The following is an 8,441-nucleotide window of genomic DNA, read 5'->3' as shown; positions in this document are numbered from 1 at the left end:
TGGGTAAGCCAGTCTCTTCAATGTTGTTAGCTCTGAAAAAGAACAGAAATGTTGCTGCTCCCTCAGGAATGAGGTCTCAGCCACAACCACGAGTCCTTGCTTTCTCCAGAGGGCCTGCGAAGTAGAAACTTGCTTTTGGAGGGAGAGAGCCAAAAGGGGAATGAGAGGGGAAAGAACCTAAGAGTTTACAGGGGAGATTCTCTGAGAGATTCCTGTCAGCTGGGAGCAGACTGAGGTCTGTAGGTGAACGAACTGGTCATACACCTGAAACGAGTAGCCTCCATGTAGCTGGAGGTTCACTTCAGAAACAAAGAAGAACACCCATTCTACACTGCTTTCCCTTACTTCAGGGGTGGGGAACCTTTTTCCTGCCAGGGGTCATTTATATCATTCACAGGTCATACAAAATTATCAACTTACAAATTAGCCCACTATATTTGGTCAAACATTTAATTAACTCACTCCTAATGCCTTGGCTGGGCCAGACCAAATGATTTTGCAGGCCTTCTATGGCCCATGGGCCGGACATTCCCCACCTCTGCTTTACATGTCTGGCCCATCATGGAGCGTAAGTGAGAGGCAGCTGAATGACTATACTATTAGTCCTCAGGATAAGGTGGGATTACTTGCCCTCACGTTACAGATGAAGAAATGGAGTCTCAGAGGGGTTAAGAAACTTGTCCTAGCCACTGGCTAGTAAATGACAGAGTTGAGGTTTTAAACCCACGCAGCCTCTCTGTGTTCTTTTAAAACACTGGTGTAGTTCCTTTAAAAGTTCCAGCCAGTTTCAGCTGTGCCGTGGGAGCAAGCGGAAAGGTTTCTAATTCTGCCCACGCTTGGAGTAACAGGGAGCAGCCCATCCCCAGGTCAGCTGTGCTGGCAGCTACTGGAATCAGAGTGTGATGCTCAGGGGAACATGTGGGGATGAGGTGGGAGGGGACCCAAAGTGTCCCTTTGTATCAGGGGAGTTTCTGAGCTTCCATTCATTCCACAACTATTGCTTAAGCACCTGTTATGTGCCAGGCAGAGAATGCGCCTCTTCCCTCCAGCCCTGGACAGGTCATCAGTTTCCTGTTGTGGGTTTAGCTCCAGGCACGTGTTACAACTAAGCCTCACCCAGAAGAGCTCTGCGCAAAGATGAGTACTTGAGCAGAAAAAGGAGGAAACACACAGAAGGGACCTTTTACGTCTCCGGTCTGAAGCACATGTGAGATCTAGTTCAGGCAAGAGGCAGCAGGAAGGGATGTGGACTGCGGGTGGCCAGCAACAGGGTGGGACAGGGAAGTACAAAAATGACGACACGGAAAGTGAGACAAGGATTCCAAGGCAGAAGTTGGGGAGCAGCAAATAAAATGTTCCTTATTTCACAACTTTGTCTAGAATACGTATTAGTGGTGATCAGGGTACTAGGAAAAAATGCTAAGTTTGCTGTTGTCTTAGGAAGGTTGTTCACTGAGACCAGCTCTCGTACAAACATTTACTGAATGTAGTGTCAGGCTTGCTTTAGAGGTTGTGGGGGAATAGAAAGATGTGTAGGCCTTGGTCCCTCACCCAGTCCTATAAAGAAAGATAGGGTCCACAAATAACTACCATGCGAGCTCCAGGACTAGTGTGGAAGGTGGCAATACCCATCTCCTTCCAGCAAATACAAGAGTCCTTGTTCCAAGCAAAAAGCAGGACAACTTTGTGGTCAAACGGTCTCTATCTCAGCTACTCAACCCTACCATTGTAGTGCAAAAGCAGCCACAGATGATAACTAAATAAATGAGTATGGCTGTATTCCAAGAAAACTTTGTTTGTAAATATAGTTGATGTGTAGGCCTTGGAGGGAGGACCAGGGTGGCCTCAGCCCACACTCAGGGCCTGGCCCTTTGCCTTCACCAGTTCATACTGTGACCAGACAAGGCAGCCTTGATGGCCAGGCACTGTCAGCCAGGTGAGAGGAGAGTGACATGCAGGAGGAGCACAAGCTGCCCAGGGCCCTGGCTTGCCTGTGTGACATGCCACATGGATTACTTCTCAGAGCACCAGAACCTTTACTTTGGAGGTACCAGGAGGAATAAGGTAGGCTTATTTCCCTTTTCAATAAAGTTCCTTAACTGCAAATTATGAAGAGTTTTGGGAATTGAATGTATCTGAATTTTCACAAGGCTTCTGACAAGGTGTCACATGATATGCTTAAGAGCAGTATGGGGAAATGTGGGATTGATATTAGTACGTTTACTTGGCTGAAAAGCTGTGCCCTAATATTGTTCAACAAATTTTTATTGAGCCAGGCATGGTGCTACATGCTGGGAATTTAACAATGAACAAAACCAGCAACAGCTCCCCTTCATGGGGTTGCTTACAGTTAAGTAGAAGAGCAAGATAATGATCAAATAATCACACAAATAAATATAAAATTACAATAATGACAAGTGCTATAAAGGTGAGGCTATACCATGAGTACTCTAAACATGAAGAATGATGTGGTAGATTAAACATGGACAAACATGGACACATTCTTTGCTACCTCTCCCATGAATAGGTGGAATCTAATCTTTCCTTGAATCTGGGCTGGCTTCAGAGACTTGTTTGACCAATAGAATGTGTAGAAGGGAGGTTTGGGACTTCTGAGGCTAGATCAAAAGAAGCTTCACAGCTTCTGTCTTTCTTGGAGTATACTTTCTGGAACCTGGAGCTGCCATGTATGATGTTCCACTACCCTGAGACCTCTGTGCTAGGTGTTTGGATCAATAGTCCCAGCTGAGCCCAACTTTCCATCTCTGCCAAGCCACCAGGCATGTGGCTTGAATTCCCTAGATCAGAGGTCATCAAACTGCAGCCTGCAGACCAAATCTAGCCAGCAGCTATATTTACAAACAAAGCTTTCTTGGAACACAGCCATACTCATTTATTTAGTTATCATCTCTGCCTGCTTTTGCACTACAATGGTAGGGCTGAGTAGCTGAGATAGAGACCATGTGACCACAAAGTTGAAAATACCCTCTATCTGGCCTTTTATAGAAAAAAATACCTTGCTCCAGATCAGCACTATCCAATAAAAATGTAAGCCAAGCCACATAATTTGAACATTTCTAGTAGCCACATTAACAATTGAAAATAGGTGAAATTAATTTTAATAATATATTTTATTCAATCCAATATCTGTGAAATATTATAATCTCAACATGGAATCAATATGAAAATTATTAATGGAAATTTTACATTCTTTTTCTGTACCAAATCTTCTAAATCTTATGGTTATTTTACACTGACAGCCCATCTCAATTAAGACAAGCTGCATTTCAAGTGATCAGTAGCCACAGGTGGCTAGTGACTGCCAAGTTGGACAGTGAAGCTCTAGAGAAGTCTATTCATTAGCTTAATATCACCAAGTGACCTCAGTTGATGCCATGAAAACCAAAACAATCACTTAGAAGTCTGCCCAAATTTCTGACCCACAACATTAAGAGAGAGAGAGAGTGAGAGAGAGAGAGATTTATTGTGTCAAGCTGCTAAATTTGGGGGCAGTTTGTGATGCGCCTATAGGTAGACAGAAGAGACTGAATAGGTGCTAAGTAGGTACAAGGTTGGGGAATGGCTTGGGAGGATTCTAGGCAAAGGAAACAGCATGTGCAAAGGCACTGAGGCAAAAGGTAGATGTGCTAAAGTGAACAAAGAGGTGGGAGACAAGGCTGGAGAGGTTAGTAGGAGCCAGAACATGCTTACCTTATGGGACAGATAAGGATTTTGGTCTTTATTCTGAGAGCAATGTGAAACGCTGAAGAAATTAAAGCAGAGGAGTTACATAATCAAGTTTGCATTTTGAAAAGATGACTCTGGCTGCTGTTATCAAATGGACAGTAGGGAAGCCAGAACAGATGCCAGAAGACCAATCACTTGACAGGTATTCAAGTATAAGAAGATGGCTGTTTGGCCAGGCTGGAAGGGGCAGAAGTAGAGAGAAGCCGCATGTAGAATTCTAATCAACAGGATATGGTGATAGATTAAATATGGGGGATGGGGACAAGATATCAATTGGTTCATTGATTCATTCATTTATTTATTTTTTATTCATTCATTTATTTATTCAACAACCAAATGCCAGGAATCATTCTTGTTTAAAAGGCTGATATCAGAGTGGATGCTAAAGGCTCTGTTTTTTACTTTTTCACTTTCACATATTTAGTAAAACTACGAATGAAAACACAGAAAACATGCTTCTGCTTTCAAATGTGCAGATGACCCAAAAATGAGCCAGATAGCTACTGGTCAGTTGGTCAGCTGAAATAATAATTATGAATCCTGAAAAGAGAGTCTGATGCTAACATGATGAAACTCATGATTCATAAAAGCATAAAGAACTTAAGTTTTAAAATAACAACTGTGAAGTGGAATAGCTTATCCATAGTCAATGTAAAAATCACATAAATGCTAGTGTGGCATGACTAACACAAAAGTAATTCTAATCTTAGTGAAGAATGTGGTTGCTATACTCTGTGATTATCAGACCACATTACTTGTGGTATCACGTTCAGTGAGGGTGGTTATACTTGAATGACAATGACAAATCAGAGTTGTTCAAGGGAAGGAGCAGCACAATTCACTAGAGAATAATGAAAGCGTGTCAAATGAGGAACAGTTAAAAGAACTGGGGGCAATAGACTTGAAGAGAAACTTACAAGCACATGACAGCTGTCTGCAAATACTTAAAGGCCCTCTGTGGGACACATACACTGTTGCTGGAGGGCAAGTAGTTTCAATAACTGGGAGTCACAGGGATCCAGATTTCAGTTTCAGATAATGGGGAACTTTGAATAGAGTGCTACGACCAAAGACTGGATGTTCTTGTGAGGTAATGAGCTCCTCATCACCAGCAAAAGTGGGGTAACAATGCTTTGGAGACATTTTAGGAGGGATTATGGAATTGGGTGGGTGGTTGAACTATATAACTTTTACGTTTCCTTTAAGGTTCTCTTTACATTCCAAGAAAGAAGGGAAAATAAAGGAGAAACCTGGACACACCACCTTTCTTTGCCCCCCGCCCCAGAGTCCATTTCTCTAAGGTGCATTTACAGGATCCACCTGTCTATGGAGGTTCTGCTGAGCTGACTACAAGTGGCCCAGGACTTCAGAAGAGATGAAGAATAGCAAGCAACCCTATAGCCCAGAGGGTGGGGTGAAGGTGTAAAAGTAGGTCAGACTTGGTCTCAGAACTGTACACTGGTGACAGAACATGGTGGTATTTGCAGGAGAGTCGATTTCTGTTAGAGCAGAGGAGGCTTTTACCCAGTATTAGTTCCAGCTGAGCCCATTCATTCTGATACTCTCACTCCTAAGAATTGCCTACAGAATGTTAGAGAATTGCTATTTTCTTTTCACATTAGCATTTGTTGATTTCCTAGAACTCAATGTAATGACCTTTTGCCTCTGTCCTTAAAACGCTTTGCAAGCTTCCAACAATTCTTCTAATGACAGCCCTTCAAGCAGATTCCTGAAGAGGTACAACCCTGCATCCCAGGCATCCCGTTGATATGTCTCCAAAACTACTGCCTCCTGATGAATCACTTTTAAATGCTAGATTGAGTTCCACTGGATAAATATTTTGGCCATACTCTTGATACACACATGAATAAGAACAGAGGCATAACTCTGTTTAATATTTCCTATTGGTATAATAGTCTTTGACAACGTTCTAAGTCACAGCCAGATATAATACGTAGTCTATAAGGACACGTGGAATTGGGGGCATCATCATGGCCTTTTGTAGGACACTAAGAAAAGCTGACTGGACTGGAAGAGAGGTTGCCTTTGCACAAATGATGGGACATTAGCTTCTGTCAGTAGGGTAGGATAGCTTAATGGGGCCTAGACAATGAGATAAGGAGTTTATATTTGATTTGATATAGAATTAGGAGTTTGGGACAGAAAAGTTATATAATGAAAGTTTAAAGAAAACAAGCCTATCAGAAGCCTGAGAAAAGAGGTGAGGACTGGTAACAGAGCTCTCAAGAATGCCAGTATTAAAGGCTCGGAGACTTGACATGAAGAGGCTGAACCAGCATGGCGACAGTAGGCATGACAAAAAAGATAGGAGCATAGGTGATGCCTTGACGAAAACATGAACACTTTCCGGTGTCTGGTAGACACGTGAGATGATTGGCTGTGAGTACATGTCACCCACCCTAAGCTCTGCTTTCCTTGTGCTCCCCCACCAGCCACATCTCCTTCGACGTCAGGCTGAATCATAGGTCTACTTGGTTTCCAGTCGTTTCTTGGAGAAAATCCCCGAGAGCCCCCATCTTTGGAGAAGTTTTCTACTTAACACTGTCTTCCCTTCATTAGCTGTCTTTTCCCTCACCCATTTGGGAAGACAGTATTTCCACATGGATATGAAGGTATAGGTACAAAGAGGTATTGGGTACAAAGAAGACATGTCTATGCAGATCCCTAAGGAGAAGGGGATGCTTTTATTCACTCCCCAATATTGTAAGAACTAAAGGGTTAAAATTAAGAGTCCATTTTCCTCACTCGCTCAGAAGAAGGAGCACAGCATGGCAATAGCATTTAGCTTTTCTTATCTCCCAGCAGCAAGTCTGTATGCAAGACAGATGCCCAGCTCTCCTAGGCATATCTAGAATCAGACCTTTCTGTGTCAAGGAGCATGTCTTTTTCAAATTAGCAATGGCTTTGAATACCACTTCTTCCATTTTGCCAAAAAATGCCTATAGGGAAGCATCATACAAAGTTTTATAGGTACTCTGAGTCCATGCACATCTAGTCAAGGGCTCTATATGCCAAGAATAAAACCCATAGAACTCACTAAAAGGCAGCCATGCCGATTTTGGCCCCTGAAGGAAGCCCCTTCCTGTTCTCTCAGGACCAGAATCCTGGCCAAAGAGAGAAAGTCAATGTTTCAAAGGCACAATTTGAGAGGTGTCCCCCTCTCCCCATTTCGAGTTACCAGCCCTACCCTGGTGATTGGAATTCCCAAATTACTCATTCCTTGGGTTAAGGCGTTTTTGAAAACCCCTGTTAAAATGCAAGTGCTAGCTGGAAGGGAGAAATGTGTTTTTGTTTTCAGCCATTAAAAGTTAAGTTCAAGTTACTTTATCTAAGTAGGAAATGGAACTCAGAAAGGAATCATACTCACAAAAAGAGAGAGAAGAAAAGGTAATGAGACCTTTCTCATCTTGATGGGAGATGAAAGTGCCGAAGACACTTTTCTTCCTAACACATTCAAAATGTCATCTATTTCCCAAACCTCAGCCTGAGTATATGCCAATGTACAGTTCAGAAATAAGTCTGTATATTAGAATAAAGAGGAGGATAAGGGTCCAATAAAGGTTGTGTGCCCAGCCTATGGACTTCTCCCTTCCTGCCTCCCAAAGACTTCTGTTTGCCTGACCTTAAAAGGCGAATTGTTAACACTTGCATGGACTCTGGCTAACCCCCACAACCCTCCCCACCCCTCCCCTCACCTCTTTGCTAATTTCAGACACGGTTGGTTCTAGTTCTGTCTCTTCACAGCTTCAATCTCCTGGCCCAGAGACCCCTAAACTCACTCCCACGTCTATCTGGTATTTGATTTTCTCCTAAGGAACCTGGCTTGGCTCACCTTTTCACCTTTCATGTTCTCTTCCTCTCCTTCCCACTCCCACTCCACCTCCACCAGAAAGGGACATCTGACCTCCAGGGATATCAGAGTAACCAAAATATCAAACTCAAAGACATAGTGATTAAACTATGAGCCACAGCCACAAAGACTTATTTCCTTCTCTTCGAAGTACAGTTGCTATGCTGTTATTTTTTTAGGCTAGAAGCTTCAAGGGTATAGGGACTATGTCTTTTATGCTCTGTTAAAAGCTCAGCACCTGGGACACAGTAAGCATTCAATAAATATATTTACAGACACAAATGAACAGATTTTAAAAAGCTCTCATTATGTACAGGACAGCTCATGTAAACAGCACTAACGGTACCTGCAGAAGACATAATATAGAACTGTGAACTTGTGCACATAATTAAACAGACTCATTGTAGTGCAGAGCCTTAGTCCTAAGATTGAGGCTGCAGGTCAGAGAAGCAGGTCATCTCCTTCGTTATAAAAATTTGAGAGGAGTGGGAAGTTCCCTTGGCCCCAAATTACTTTCACCTGTCTCTCCAGAACCTTAAATAACTATTAATGGAGGCATTATTTTAAGCCTATTTGCAAATGCAAATATGTTCATGGTATACAGAACACAGTAAACCACTGCCTCGGCTCTTTTTTTTTTTGCCCAGACTATTTCCTATTTCTTTCCAAATGAGCTATTGAGGTCTCTGATACTAAGAGGGGCCAGTATTGGGATGGGGCACTTGGATGGGAAGAAGAAATGGGGAAAGGTTTCTGGACCGGAGAAGGAAAGGGCCAAAGGAGAAAGCAGATGCCACTGCAGAGGCTGTGAGTTTTACCGCCC

At 42.8% G+C, this 8,441-nt stretch overlaps 1 protein-coding gene across 4 annotated transcripts in view; it reads right to left on the bottom strand.

The window, feature by feature from the left end:
• CD86 (CD86 molecule) overlaps window positions 1-8,441 on the bottom strand; it is an 84,476-nt gene that overhangs the window by 48,898 nt on the left and 27,137 nt on the right. The window lies entirely within an intron of this gene.

Source organism: Myotis brandtii, unplaced genomic scaffold, assembly GCF_000412655.1.
Source record: "Myotis brandtii unplaced genomic scaffold, ASM41265v1 scaffold46, whole genome shotgun sequence".
In the NCBI taxonomy this organism is placed as follows: Eukaryota; Metazoa; Chordata; class Mammalia; order Chiroptera; family Vespertilionidae; genus Myotis; species Myotis brandtii.
Note: the sequence above shows the minus strand (reverse complement) of the source record. Positions and strands in the feature narration are given on the sequence as shown.